This window comes from Tachypleus tridentatus, unplaced genomic scaffold (assembly GCF_004210375.1).
Source record: "Tachypleus tridentatus isolate NWPU-2018 unplaced genomic scaffold, ASM421037v1 Hic_cluster_1, whole genome shotgun sequence".
In the NCBI taxonomy this organism is placed as follows: Eukaryota; Metazoa; Arthropoda; class Merostomata; order Xiphosura; family Limulidae; genus Tachypleus; species Tachypleus tridentatus.
Window position 1 is genome coordinate 5,197,415 of NW_027467777.1, and position 16,899 is coordinate 5,214,313.

A 16,899-nucleotide genomic window follows, 5' to 3' on the forward strand; every position below is an offset into this window, starting at 1 on the left:
ATAGAGTGTGTTATCACCAATAATAGTTATAATAGAGTGTGTTATCACCAATAATAGTTATAATAGAGTGTGTTATCACCAATAATAGTTATAATAGAGTGTGTTATCACCAATAATAATAGTTATAATAGAATAGTGTGTTATCACCAATAATAGTTATAATAGAGTGTGTTATCACCAATAATAGTTATAATAGAGTGTGTTATCACCAATAATAGTTATAATAGAGTGTGTTATCACCAATAATAGTTATAATAGAGTGTGTTATCACCAATAATAGTTATAATAGAGTGTGTTATCACCAATAATAGTTATAATAGAGTGTGTTATCACCAATAATAGTTATAATAGAGTGTGTTATCACCAATAATAGTTATAATAGAGTGTGTTATCACCAATAATAGTTATAATAGAGTGTGTTATCACCAATAATAGTTATAATAGAGTGTGTTATCACCAATAATAGTTATAATAGAGTGTGTTATCACCAATAATAGTTATAATAGAGTGTGTTATCACCAATAATAGTTATAATAGAGTGTGTTATCACCAATAATAGTTATAATAGAGTGTGTTATCACCAATAATAGTTATAATAGTTATAATAATAGTTATAATAGTGTGTATCACCAATAATAGTTATAATAGAGTGTGTTATCACCAATAATAGTTATAATAGAGTGTGTTATCATCACCAATAATAGTTATAATAGTTGTTATAATAGTTATAATAGAGTGTTATCACCAATAATAGTTATAATAGAGTGTGTTATCACCAATAATAGTTATAATAGAGTGTGTTATCACCAATAATAGTTATAATAGAGTGTGTTATCACCAATAATAGTTATAATAGAGTGTGTTATCACCAATAATAGTTATAATAGAGTGTGTTATCACCAATAATAGTTATAATAGAGTGTGTTATCACCAATAATAGTTATAATAGAGTGTGTTATCACCAATAATAGTTATAATAGAGTGTGTTATCACCAATAATAGTTATAATAGAGTGTGTTATCACCAATAATAGTTATAATAGAGTGTGTTATCACCAATAATAGTTATAATAGAGTGTGTTATCACCAATAATAGTTATAATAGAGTGTGTTATCACCAATAATAGTTATAATAGAGTGTGTTATCACCAATAATAGTTATAATAGAGTGTGTTATCACCAATAATAGTTATAATAGAGTGTGTTATCACCAATAATAGTTATAATAGAGTGTGTTATCACCAATAATAGTTATAATAGAGTGTGTTATCACCAATAATAGTTATAATAGAGTGTGTTATCACCAATAATAGTTATAATAGAGTGTGTTATCACCAATAATAGTTATAATAGAGTGTGTTATCACCAATAATAGTTATAATAGAGTGTGTTATCACCAATAATAGTTATAATAGAGTGTGTTATCACCAATAATAGTTATCACCACCAATAGTTATAATAGAGTGTGTTATCACCAATAATAGTTATAATAGAGTGTGTTATCACCAATAATAGTTATAATAGAGTGTGTTATCACCAATAATAGTTATAATAGAGTGTGTTATCACCAATAATAGTTATAATAGAGTGTTATCACCAATAATAGTTATAATAGAGTGTGTTATCACCAATAATAGTTATAATAGAGTGTGTTATCACCAATAATAGTTATAATAGAGTGTGTTATCACCAATAATAGTTATAATAGAGTGTGTTATCACCAATAATAGTTATAATAGAGTGTGTTATCACCAATAATAGTTATAATAGAGTGTGTTATCACCAATAATAGTTATAATAGAGTGTGTTATCACCAATAATAGTTATAATAGAGTTATAATAGTGTGTTATCACCAATAATAGTTATAATAGAGTGTGTTATCACCAATAATAGTTATAATAGAGTGTGTTATCACCAATAATAGTTATAATAGAGTGTGTTATCACCAATAATAGTTATAATAGAGTGTGTTATCACCAATAATAGTTATAATAGAGTGTGAGTGTGTTATCACCAATAATAGTTATAATAGAGTGTGTTATCACCAATAATAGTTATAATAGAGTGTGTTATCACCAATAATAGTTATAATAGAGTGTGTTATCACCAATAATAGTTATAATAGAGTGTGTTATCACCAATAATAGTTATAATAGAGTGTGTTATCACCAGTAATAGTTATAATAGAGTGTGTATCACCAATAATAGTTATACTAGAGTGTGTTATCACCAATAATAGTTATAATAGAGTGTGTTATCACCAATAATAGTTATAATAGAGTGTGTTATCACCAATAATAGTTATAATAGAGTGTGTTATCACCAATAATAGTTATAATAGAGTGTGTTATAATAGAGTGTGTTATCACCAATAATAGTTATAATAGAGTGTGTTATCACCAATAATAGTTATAATAGAGTGTGTTATCACCAATAATAGTTATAATAGAGTGTGTTATCACCAATAATAGTTATAATAGAGTGTGTTATCACCAATAATAGTTATAATAGAGTGTGTTATCACCAATAATAGTTATAATAGAGTGTTATCACCAATAATAGTTATAATAGAGTGTGTTATCACCAATAATAGTTATAATAGAGTGTGTTATCACCAATAATAGTTATAATAGAGTGTGTTATCACCAATAATAGTTATAATAGAGTGTGTTATCACCAATAATAGTTATAATAGAGTGTGTTATCACCAATAATAGTTATAATAGAGTGTGTTATCACCAATAATAGTTATAATAGAGTGTGTTATCACCAATAATAGTTATAATAGAGTGTGTTATCACCAATAATAGTTATAATAGAGTGTGTTATCACCAATAATAGTTATAATAGAGTGTGTTATCACCAATAATAGTTATAATAGAGTGTGTTATCACCAATAATAGTTATAATAGAGTGTGTTATCACCAATAATAGTTATAATAGAGTGTGTTATCACCAATAATAGTTATAATAGTTGTGTTATCACCAATAATAGTTATAATAGTGTGTTATCACCAATAATAGTTATAATAGAGTGTGTTATCACCAATAATAGTTATAATAGAGTGTGTTATTATCACCAATAATAGTTATAATAGAGTGTGTTATCACCAATAATAGTTATAATAGAGTGTGTTATCACCAATAATAGTTATAATAGAGTGTGTTATCACCAATAATAGTTATAATAGAGTGTGTTATCACCAATAATAGTTATAATAGAGTGTGTTATCACCAATAATAGTTATAATAGAGTGTGTTATCACCAATAATAGTTATAATAGAGTGTGTTATCACCAATAATAGTTATAAGTAGAGTGTGTTATCACCAATAATAGTTATAATAGAGTGTGTTATCACCAATAATAGTTATAATAGAGTGTGTTATCACCAATAATAGTTATAATAGAGTGTGTTATCACCAATAATAGTTATAATAGAGTGTGTTATCACCAATAATAGTTATAATAGAGTGTGTTATCACCAATAATAGTTATAATAGAGTGTGTTATCACCAATAATAGTTATAATAGAGTGTGTTATCACCAATAATAGTTATAATAGAGTGTTATCACCAATAATAGTTATAATAGAGTGTGTTATCACCAATAATAGTTATAATAGAGTGTGTTATCACCAATAATAGTTATAATAGAGTGTGTTATCACCAATAATAGTTATAATAGAGTGTGTTATCACCAATAATAGTTATAATAGAGTGTGTTATCACCAATAATAGTTATAATAGAGTGTGTTATCACCAATAATAGTTATAATAGAGTGTGTTATCACCAATAATAGTTATAATAGAGTGTGTTATCACCAATAATAGTTATAATAGAGTGTGTTATCACCAATAATAGTTATAATAGAGTGTGTTATCACCAATAATAGTTATAATAGAGTGTGTTATCACCAATAATAGTTATAATAGAGTGTGTTATCACCAATAATAGTTATAATAGAGTGTGTATCACCAATAATAGTTATAATAGAGTGTGTTATCACCAATAATAGTTATAATAGAGTGTGTTATCACCAATAATAGTTATAATAGAGTGTGTTATCACCAATAATAGTTATAATAGTGTGTTATCACCAATAATAGTTATAATAGAGTGTGTTATCACCAATAATAGTTATAATAGAGTGTGTTATCACCAATAATAGTTATAATAGAGTGTGTTATCACCAATAATAGTTATAATAGAGTGTGTTATCACCAATAATAGTTATAATAGAGTGTGTTATCACCAATAATAGTTATAATAGAGTGTGTTATCACCAATAATAGTTATAATAGAGTGTGTTATCACCAATAATAGTTATAATAGAGTGTGTTATCACCAATAATAGTTATAATAGAGTGTGTTATCACCAATAATAGTTATAATAGAGTGTGTTATCACCAATAATAGTTATAATAGAGTGTGTTATCACCAATAATAGTTATAATAGAGTGTGTTATCACCAATAATAGTTATAATAGAGTGTGTTATCACCAATAATAGTTATAATAGAGTGTGTTATCACCAATAATAGTTATAATAGAGTGTGTTATCACCAATAATAGTTATAATAGAGTGTGTTATCACCAATAATAGTTATAATAGAGTGTGTTATCACCAATAATAGTTATAATAGAGTGTGTTATCACCAATAATAGTTATAATAGAGTGTGTTATCACCAATAATAGTTATAATAGAGTGTGTTATCACCAATAATAGTTATAATAGAGTGTGTTATCACCAATAATAGTTATAATAGAGTGTGTTATCACCAATAATAGTTATAATAGAGTGTGTTATCACCAATAATAGTTATAATAGAGTGTGTTATCACCAATAATAGTTATAATAGAGTGTGTTATCACCAATAATAGTTATAATAGAGTGTGTTATCACCAATAATAGTTATAATAGAGTGTGTTATCACCAATAATAGTTATAATAGAGTGTGTTATCACCAATAATAGTTATAATAGAGTGTGTTATCACCAATAATAGTTATAATAGAGTGTGTTATCACCAATAATAGTTATAATAGAGTGTGTTATCACCAATAATAGTTATAATAGAGTGTGTTATCACCAATAATAGTTATAATAGAGTGTGTTATCACCAATAATAGTTATAATAGAGTGTGTTATCACCAATAATAGTTATAATAGAGTGTGTTATCACCAATAATAGTTATAATAGAGTGTGTTATCACCAATAATAGTTATAATAGAGTGTGTTATCACCAATAATAGTTATAATAGAGTGTGTTATCACCAATAATAGTTATAATAGAGTGTGTTATCACCAATAATAGTTATAATAGAGTGTGTTATCACCAATAATAGTTATAATAGAGTGTGTTATCACCAATAATAGTTATAATAGAGTGTGTTATCACCAATAATAGTTATAATAGAGTGTGTTATCACCAATAATAGTTATAATAGAGTGTGTTATCACCAATAATAGTTATAATAGAGTGTGTTATCACCAATAATAGTTATAATAGAGTGTGTTATCACCAATAATAGTTATAATAGAGTGTGTTATCACCAATAATAGTTATAATAGATAGAGTGTGTTATCACCAATAATAGTTATAATAGAGTGTGTTATCACCAATAATAGTTATAATAGAGTGTGTTATCACCAATAATAGTTATAATAGAGTGTGTTATCACCAATAATAGTTATAATAGAGTGTGTTCACCAATAATAGTTATAATAGAGTGTGTTATCACCAATAATAGTTATAATAGAGTGTGTTATCACCAATAATAGTTATAATAGAGTGTGTTATCACCAATAATAGTTATAATAGAGTGTGTTATCACCAATAATAGTTATAATAGAGTGTGTTATCACCAATAATAGTTATAATAGAGTGTGTTATCACCAATAATAGTTATAATAGAGTGTTATCACCAATAATAGTTATAATAGAGTGTGTTATCACCAATAATAGTGTGTTATCACCAATAATAGTTATAATAGTGTGTTATCACCAATAATAGTTATAATAGAGTGTGTTATCACCAATAATAGTTATAATAGAGTGTGTTATCACCAATAATAGTTATAATAGAGTGTGTTATCACCAATAATAGTTATAATAGAGTGTGTTATCACCAATAATAGTTATAATAGAGTGTGTTATCACCAATAATAGTTATAATAGAGTGTGTTATCACCAATAATAGTTATAATAGAGTGTGTTATCACCAATAATAGTTATAATAGAGTGTGTTATCACCAATAATAGTTGTGTTATAATAGTTATAATAGAGTGTGTTATCACCAATAATAGTTATAATAGAGTGTTTATCACCAATAATAGTTATAATAGAGTGTGTTATCACCAATAATAGTTATAATAGAGTGTGTTATCACCAATAATAGTTATAATAGAGTGTGTTATCACCAATAGTTATAGTTGTGTTATCACCAATAATAGTTATAATAGAGTGTGTTATCACCAATAATAATAGTTATAATAGAGTGTGTTATCACCAATAATAGTTATAATAGAGTGTGTTATCACCAATAATAGTTATAATAGAGTGTGTTATCACCAATAATAGTTATAATAGAGTGTGTTATCACCAATAATAGTTATAATAGAGTGTGTTATCACCAATAATAGTTATAATAGTGTGTTATCACCAATAATAGTTATAATAGAGTGTGTTATCACCAATAATAGTTATAATAGAGTGTGTTATCACCAATAATAGTTATAATAGAGTGTGTTATCACCAATAATAGTTATAATAGAGTGTGTTATCACCAATAATAGTTATAATAGAGTGTGTTATAATAGAGTGTGTTATCACCAATAATAGTTATAATAGAGTGTGTTATCACCAATAATAGTTATAATAGAGTGTGTTATCACCAATAATAGTTATAATAGAGTGTGTTATCACCAATAATAATAGTTATAATAATAGTTATAATAGTGTGTTATCACCAATAATAGTTATAATAGAGTGTGTTATCACCAATAATAGTTATAATAGAGTGTGTTATCACCAATAATAGTTATAATAGAGTGTGTTATCACCAATAATAGTTATAATAGAGTGTGTTATCACCAATAATAGTTATAATAGAGTGTGTTATCACCAATAATAGTTATAATAGAGTGTGTTATCACCAATAATAGTTATAATAGAGTGTGTTATCACCAATAATAGTTATAATAGAGTGTGTTATCACCAATAATAGTTATAATAGAGTGTGTTATCACCAATAATAGTTATAATAGAGTGTGTTATCACCAATAATAGTTATAATAGAGTGTGTTATCACCAATAATAGTTATAATAGAGTGTGTTATCACCAATAATAGTTATAATAGAGTGTGTTATCACCAATAATAGTTATAATAGAGTGTGTTATCACCAATAATAGTTATAATAGAGTGTGTTATCACCAATAATAGTTATAATAGAGTGTGTTATCACCAATAATAGTTATAATAGAGTGTGTTATCACCAATAATAGTTATAATAGAGTGTGTTATCACCAATAATAGTTATAATAGAGTGTGTTATCACCAATAATAGTTATAATAGAGTGTGTTATCACCAATAATAGTTATAATAGAGTGTGTTATCACCAATAATAGTTATAATAGAGTGTGTTATCACCAATAATAGTTATAATAGAGTGTGTTATCACCAATAATAGTTATAATAGAGTGTGTTATCACCAATAATAGTTATAATAGAGTGTGTTATCACCAATAATAGTTATAATAGAGTGTGTTATCACCAATAATAGTTATAATAGAGTGTGTTATCACCAATAATAGTTATAATAGAGTGTGTTATCACCAATAATAGTTATAATAGAGTGTGTTATCACCAATAATAGTTATAATAGAGTGTGTTATCACCAATAATAGTTATAATAGAGTGTGTTATCACCAATAATAGTTATAATAGAGTGTGTTATCACCAATAATAGTTATAATAGAGTGTGTTATCACCAATAATAGTTATAATAGAGTGTGTTATCACCAATAATAGTTATAATAGAGTGTTATCACCAATAATAGTTATAATAGAGTGTGTTATCACCAATAATAGTTATAATAGAGTGTGTTATCACCAATAATATAATAGTTATAATAGTTAGTGTGTTATCACCAATAATAGTTATAATAGAGTGTGTTATCACCAATAATAGTTATAATAGAGTGTGTTATCACCAATAATAGTTATAATAGAGTGTGTTATCACCAATAATAGTTATAATAGAGTGTGTTATCACCAATAATAGTTATAATAGAGTGTGTTATCACCAATAATAGTTATAATAGAGTGTGTTATCACCAATAATAGTTATAATAGAGTGTGTTATCACCAATAATAGTTATAATAGAGTGTGTTATCACCAATAATAGTTATAATAGAGTGTGTTATCACCAATAATAGTTATAATAGAGTGTGTTATCACCAATAATAGTTATAATAGAGTGTGTTATCACCAATAATAGTTATAATAGAGTGTGTTATCACCAATAATAGTTATAATAGAGTGTGTTATCACCAATAATAGTTATAATAGAGTGTGTTATCACCAATAATAGTTATAATAGAGTGTGTTATCACCAATAATAGTTATAATAGAGTGTGTTATCACCAATAATAGTTATAATAGAGTGTGTTATCACCAATAATAGTTATAATAGAGTGTGTTATCACCAATAATAGTTATAATAGAGTGTGTTATCACCAATAATAGTTATAATAGAGTGTGTTATCACCAATAATAGTTATAATAGAGTGTGTTATCACCAATAATAGTTATAATAGAGTGTGTTATCACCAATAATAGTTATAATAGAGTGTGTTATCACCAATAATAGTTATAATAGAGTGTGTTATCACCAATAATAGTTATAATAGAGTGTGTTATCACCAATAATAGTTATAATAGAGTGTGTTATCACCAATAATAGTTATAATAGAGTGTGTTATCACCAATAATAGTTATAATAGAGTGTGTTATCACCAATAATAGTTATAATAGAGTAATAGTGTGTTATCACCAATAATAGTGTGTATCACCAATAATAGTTATAATAGAGTGTGTTATCACCAATAATAGTTATAATAGAGTGTGTTATCACCAATAATAGTTATAATAGAGTGTGTTATCACCAATAATAGTTATAATAGAGTGTGTTATCACCAATAATAGTTATAATAGAGTGTGTTATCACCAATAATAGTTATAATAGAGTGTGTTATCACCAATAATAGTTATAATAGAGTGTGTTATCACCAATAATAGTTATAATAGAGTGTGTTATCACCAATAATAGTTATAATAGAGTGTGTTATCACCAATAATAGTTATAATAGTTATAATAGAGTGTGTTATCACCAATAATAGTTATAATAGTGTGTTATCACCAATAATAGTTATAATAGAGTGTGTTATCACCAATAATAGTTATAATAGAGTGTGTTATCACCAATAATAGTTATAATAGAGTGTGTTATCACCAATAATAGTTATAATAGAGTGTGTTATCACCAATAATAGTTATAATAGAGTGTGTTATCACCAATAATAGTTATAATAGAGTGTGTTATCACCAATAATAGTTATAATAGAGTGTGTTATCACCAATAATAGTTATAATAGAGTGTGTTATCACCAATAATAGTTATAATAGAGTGTGTTATCACCAATAATAGTTATAATAGAGTGTGTTATCACCAATAATAGTTATAATAGAGTGTGTTATCACCAATAATAGTTATAATAGAGTGTGTTATCACCAATAATAGTTATAATAGAGTGTGTTATCACCAATAATAGTTATAATAGAGTGTGTTATCACCAATAATAGTTATAATAGTTATAATAGTGTGTTATCACCAATAATAGTTATAATAGAGTGTGTTATCACCAATAATAGTTATAATAGAGTGTGTTATCACCAATAATAGTTATAATAGAGTGTGTTATCACCAATAATAGTTATAATAGAGTGTGTTATCACCAATAATAGTTATAATAGAGTGTGTTATCACCAATAATAGTTATAATAGAGTGTGTTATCACCAATAATAGTTATAATAGAGTGTGTTATCACCAATAATAGTTATAATAGAGTGTGTTATCACCAATAATAGTTATAATAGAGTGTGTTATCACCAATAATAGTTATAATAGAGTGTGTTATCACCAATAATAGTTATAATAGAGTGTGTTATCACCAATAATAGTTATAATAGAGTGTGTTATCACCAATAATAGTTATAATAGAGTGTGTTATCACCAATAATAGTTATAATAGAGTGTGTTATCACCAATAATAGTTATAATAGAGTGTGTTATCACCAATAATAGTTATAATAGAGTGTGTTATCACCAATAATAGTTATAATAGAGTGTGTTATCACCAATAATAGTTATAATAGAGTGTGTTATCACCAATAATAGTTATAATAGAGTGTGTTATCACCAATAATAGTTATAATAGAGTGTGTTATCACCAATAATAGTTATAATAGAGTGTGTTATCACCAATAATAGTTATAATAGAGTGTGTTATCACCAATAATAGTTATAATAGAGTGTGTTATCACCAATAATAGTTATAATAGAGTGTGTTATCACCAATAATAGTTATAATAGAGTGTGTTATCACCAATAATAGTTATAATAGAGTGTTATCACCAATAATAGTTATAATAGAGTGTGTTATCACCAATAATAGTTATAATAGAGTGTGTTATCACCAATAATAGTTATAATAGAGTGTGTTATCACCAATAATAGTTATAATAGAGTGTGTTATCACCAATAATAGTTATAATAGAGTGTGTTATCACCAATAATAGTTATAATAGAGTGTGTTATCACCAATAATAGTTATAATAGAGTGTGTTATCACCAATAATAGTTATAATAGAGTGTGTTATCACCAATAATAGTTATAATAGAGTGTGTTATCACCAATAATAGTTATAATAGAGTGTGTTATCACCAATAATAGTTATAATAGAGTGTGTTATCACCAATAATAGTTATAATAGAGTGTGTTATCACCAATAATAGTTATAATAGAGTGTGTTATCACCAATAATAGTTATAATAGAGTGTGTTATCACCAATAATAGTTATAATAGAGTGTGTTATCACCAATAATAGTTATAATAGAGTGTGTTATCACCAATAATAGTTATAATAGAGTGTGTTATCACCAATAATAGTTATAATAGAGTGTGTTATCACCAATAATAGTTATAATAGAGTGTGTTATCACCAATAATAGTTATAATAGAGTGTGTTATCACCAATAATAGTTATAATAGAGTGTGTTATCACCAATAATAGTTATAATAGAGTGTGTTATCACCAATAATAGTTATAATAGAGTGTGTTATCACCAATAATAGTTATAATAGAGTGTGTTATCACCAATAATAGTTATAATAGAGTGTGTTATCACCAATAATAGTTATAATAGAGTGTGTTATCACCAATAATAGTTATAATAGAGTGTGTTATCACCAATAATAGTTATAATAGAGTGTGTTATCACCAATAATAGTTATAATAGAGTGTGTTATCACCAATAATAGTTATAATAGAGTGTGTTATCACCAATAATAGTTATAATAGAGTGTGTTATCACCAATAATAGTTATAATAGAGTGTGTTATCACCAATAATAGTTATAATAGAGTGTGTTATCACCAATAATAGTTATAATAGAGTGTGTTATCACCAATAATAATAGAGTGTGTTATCACCAATAATAGTTATAATAGAGTGTGTTATCACCAATAATAGTTATAATAGAGTGTGTTATCACCAATAATAGTTATAATAGTTATAATAGTGTGTTATCACCAATAATAGTTATAATAGAGTGTGTTATCACCAATAATAGTTATAATAGAGTGTGTTATCACCAATAATAGTTATAATAGAGTGTGTTATCACCAATAATAGTTATAATAGAGTGTGTTATCACCAATAATAGTTATAATAGAGTGTGTTATCACCAATAATAGTTATAATAGAGTGTGTTATCACCAATAATAGTTATAATAGAGTGTGTTATCACCAATAATAGTTATAATAGTGTGTTATCACCAATAATAGTTATAATAGAGTGTGTTATCACCAATAATAGTTATAATAGAGTGTGTTATCACCAATAATAGTTATAATAGAGTGTGTTATCACCAATAATAGTTATAATAGAGTGTGTTATCACCAATAATAGTTATAATAGTTATAATAGTGTGTTATCACCAATTTATCACCAATAATAGTTATCACCAATAATAGTTATAATAGAGTGTGTTATCACCAATAATAGTTATAATAGAGTGTGTTATCACCAATAATAGTTATAATAGAGTGTGTTATCACCAATAATAGTTATAATAGAGTGTGTTATCACCAATAATAGTTATAATAGAGTGTGTTATCACCAATAATAGTTATAATAGAGTGTGTTATCACCAATAATAGTTATAATAGTGTGTGTTATCACCAATAATAGTTATAATAGAGTGTGTTATCACCAATAATAGTTATATAATAGAGTGTGTTATCACCAATAATAGTTATAATAGAGTGTGTTATCACCAATAATAGTTATAATAGAGTGTGTTATCACCAATAATAGTTATAATAGAGTGTGTTATCACCAATAATAGTTATAATAGAGTGTGTTATCACCAATAATAGTTATAATAGAGTGTGTTATCACCAATAATAGTTATAATAGAGTGTGTTATCACCAATAATAGTTATAATAGAGTGTGTTATCACCAATAATAGTTATAATAGAGTGTGTTATCACCAATAATAGTTATAATAGAGTGTGTTATCACCAATAATAGTTATAATAGAGTGTGTTATCACCAATAATAGTTATAATAGAGTGTGTTATCACCAATAATAGTTATAATAGAGTGTGTTATCACCAATAATAGTTATAATAGAGTGTGTTATCACCAATAATAGTTATAATAGAGTGTGTTATCACCAATAATAGTTATAATAGAGTGTGTTATCACCAATAATAGTTATAATAGAGTGTGTTATCACCAATAATAGTTATAATAGAGTGTGTTATCACCAATAATAGTTATAATAGAGTGTGTTATCACCAATAATAGTTATAATAGAGTGTGTTATCACCAATAATAGTTATAATAGAGTGTGTTATCACCAATAATAGTTATAATAGAGTGTGTTATCACCAATAATAGTTATAATAGAGTGTGTTATCACCAATAATAGTTATAATAGAGTGTGTTATCACCAATAATAGTTATAATAGAGTGTGTTATCACCAATAATAGTTATAATAGAGTGTGTTATCACCAATAATAGTTATAATAGAGTGTGTTATAACCAATAATAGTTATAATAGAGTGTGTTATCACCAATAATAGTTATACTAGAGTGTGTTATCACCAATAATAGTTATAATAGAGTGTGTTATCACCAATAATAGTTATAATAGTGTGTTATCACCAATAATAGTTATAATAGTTATAATGTGTTATCACCAATAATAGTTATAATAGAGTGTGTTATCACCAATAATAGTTATAATAGAGTGTGTTATCACCAATAATAGTTATAATAGAGTGTGTTATCACCAATAATAGTTATAATAGAGTGTGTATCACCAATAATAGTTATACTAGAGTGTGTTATCACCAATAATAGTTATAATAGAGTGTGTTATCATCAATAATAGTTATAATAGAGTGTGTTATCACCATTAATAGTTATAATAGAGTGTGTTATCACCAATAATAGTTATAATAGAGTGTGTTACCACCATAATAGTTATAATAGAGTGTGTTATCACCAATAATAGTTATAATAGAGTGTGTTATCACCAATAATAGTTATAATAGAGTGTGTTATCACCAATAATAGTTATAATAGAGTGTGTTATCACCAATAATAGTTATAATAGAGTGTGTTATCACCAATAATAGTTATAATAGAGTGTGTTATCACCAATAATAGTTATAATAGAGTGTGTTATCACCAATAATAGTTATAATAGAGTGTGTTATCACCAATAATAGTTATAATAGAGTGTGTTATCACCAATAATAGTTATAATAGAGTGTGTTATCACCAATAATAGTTATAATAGAGTGTGTTATCACCAATAATAGTTATAATAGAGTGTGTTATCACCAATAATAGTTATAATAGAGTGTGTTATCACCAATAATAGTTATAATAGAGTGTGTTATCACCAATAATAGTTATAATAGAGTGTGTTATCACCAATAATAGTTATAATAGAGTGTGTTATCACCAATAATAGTTATAATAGAGTGTGTTATCACCAATAATAGTTATCACCAATAGTGTGTTATCACCAATAATAGTTATAATATCACCAATAATAGTTATAATAGAGTGTGTTATCACCAATAATAGTTATAATAGAGTGTGTTATCACCAATAATAGTTATAATAGAGTGTGTTATCACCAATAATAGTTATAATAGAGTGTGTTATCACCAGTAATAGTTATAATAGAGTGTGTATCACCAATAATAGTTATACTAGAGTGTGTTATCACCAATAATAGTTATAATAGAGTGTGTTATCACCAATAATAGTTATAATAGAGTGTGTTATCACCAATAATAGTTATAATAGAGTGTGTTATCACCAATAATAGTTATAATAGAGTGTGTTATCACCAATAATAGTTATAACAGAGTGTGGTATCACCAATAATAGTTATAATAGAGTGTGTTATCACCAATAATAGTTATAATAGAGTGTGTTATCACCAATAATAGTTATAATAGTTATAATAATAGTTAGTGTGTTATCACCAATAATAGTTATAATAGTGTTATCACCAATAATAGTTATAATAGAGTGTGTTATCACCAATAATAGTTATAATAGAGTGTGTTATCACCAATAATAGTTATAATAGAGTGTGTTATCACCAATAATAGTTATAATAGAGTGTGTTATCACCAATAATAGTTATAATAGAGTGTGTTATCACCAATAATAGTTATAATAGAGTGTGTTATCACCAATAATAGTTATAATAGAGTGTGTTATCACCAATAATAGTTATAATAGAGTGTGTTATCACCAATAATAGTTATAATAGAGTGTGTTATCAATAATAATAATAGTGTATATCACCAATAATAGTTATAATAGTGTGTTATCACCAATAATAGTTATAATAGAGTGTGTGTATCACCAATAATAGTTATAATAGAGTGTGTTATCACCAATAATAGTTATAATAGAGTGTGTTATCACCAATAATAGTTATAATAGAGTGTGTTATCACCAATAATAGTTATAATAGAGTGTGTTATCACCAATAATAGTTATAATAGTGTGTGTTCACCAATAATAGTTATAATAGATGTGTTATCACCAATAATAGTTATAATAGAGTGTGTTATCACCAATAATAGTTATAATAGAGTGTGTTATCACCAATAATAGTTATAATAGAGTGTGTTATCACCAATAATAGTTATAATAGAGTGTGTTATCACCAATAATAGTTATAATAGAGTGTGTTATCACCAATAATAGTTATAATAGAGTGTGTTATCACCAATAATAGTTATAATAGAGTGTGTTATCACCAATAATAGTTATAATAGAGTGTGTTATCACCAATAATAGTTATAATAGAGTGTCACCAATAATAGTTATAATAGAGTGTGTTATCACCAATAATAGTTATACTAGAGTGTGTTATCACCAATAATAGTTATAATAGAGTGTGTTATCACCAATAATAGTTATAATAGAGTGTTATCACCAATAATAGTTATAATAGAGTGTGTTATCACCAATAATAGTTATAATAGAGTGTGTTATCACCAATAATAGTTATAATAGTGTGTTATCACCAATAATAGTTATAATAGAGTGTGTTATCACCAATAATAGTTATAATAGAGTGTGTTATCACCAATAATAGTTATAATAGAGTGTGTTATCACCAATAATAGTTATAATAGAGTGTGTTATCACCAATAATAGTTATAATAGAGTGTGTTATCACCAATAATAGTTATAATAGAGTGTGTTATCACCAATAATAGTTATAATAGAGTGTGTTATCACCAATAATAGTTATAATAGAGTGTGTTATCACCAATAATAGTTATAATAGAGTGTGTTATCACCAATAATAGTTATAATAGAGTGTGTTATCACCAATAATAGTTATAATAGAGTGTGTTATCACCAATAATAGTTATAATAGAGTGTGTTATCACCAATAATAGTTATAATAGAGTGTGTTATCACCAATAATAGTTATAATAGAGTGTGTTATCACCAATAATAGTTATAATAGAGTGTGTTATCACCAATAATAGTTATAATAGAGTGTGTTATCACCAATAATAGTTATAATAGAGTGTGTTATCACCAATAATAGTTATAATAGAGTGTGTTATCACCAATAATAGTTATAATAGAGTGTGTTATCACCAATAATAGTTATAATAGAGTGTGTTATCACCAATAATAGTTATAATAGAGTGTGTTATCACCAATAATAGTTATAATAGAGTGTGTTATCACCAATAATAGTTATAATAGAGTGTGTTATCACCAATAATAGTTATAATAGAGTGTGTTATCACCAATAATAGTTATAATAGAGTGTGTTATCATCACCAATAATAGTTATAATAGAGTGTGTTATCACCAATAATAGTTATAATAGAGTGTGTTATCACCAATAATAGTTATAATAGAGTGTGTTATCACCAATAATAGTTATAATAGAGTGTGTTATCACCAATAATAGTTATAATAGAGTGTGTTATCACCAATAATAGTTATAATAGAGTGTGTTATCACCAATAATAG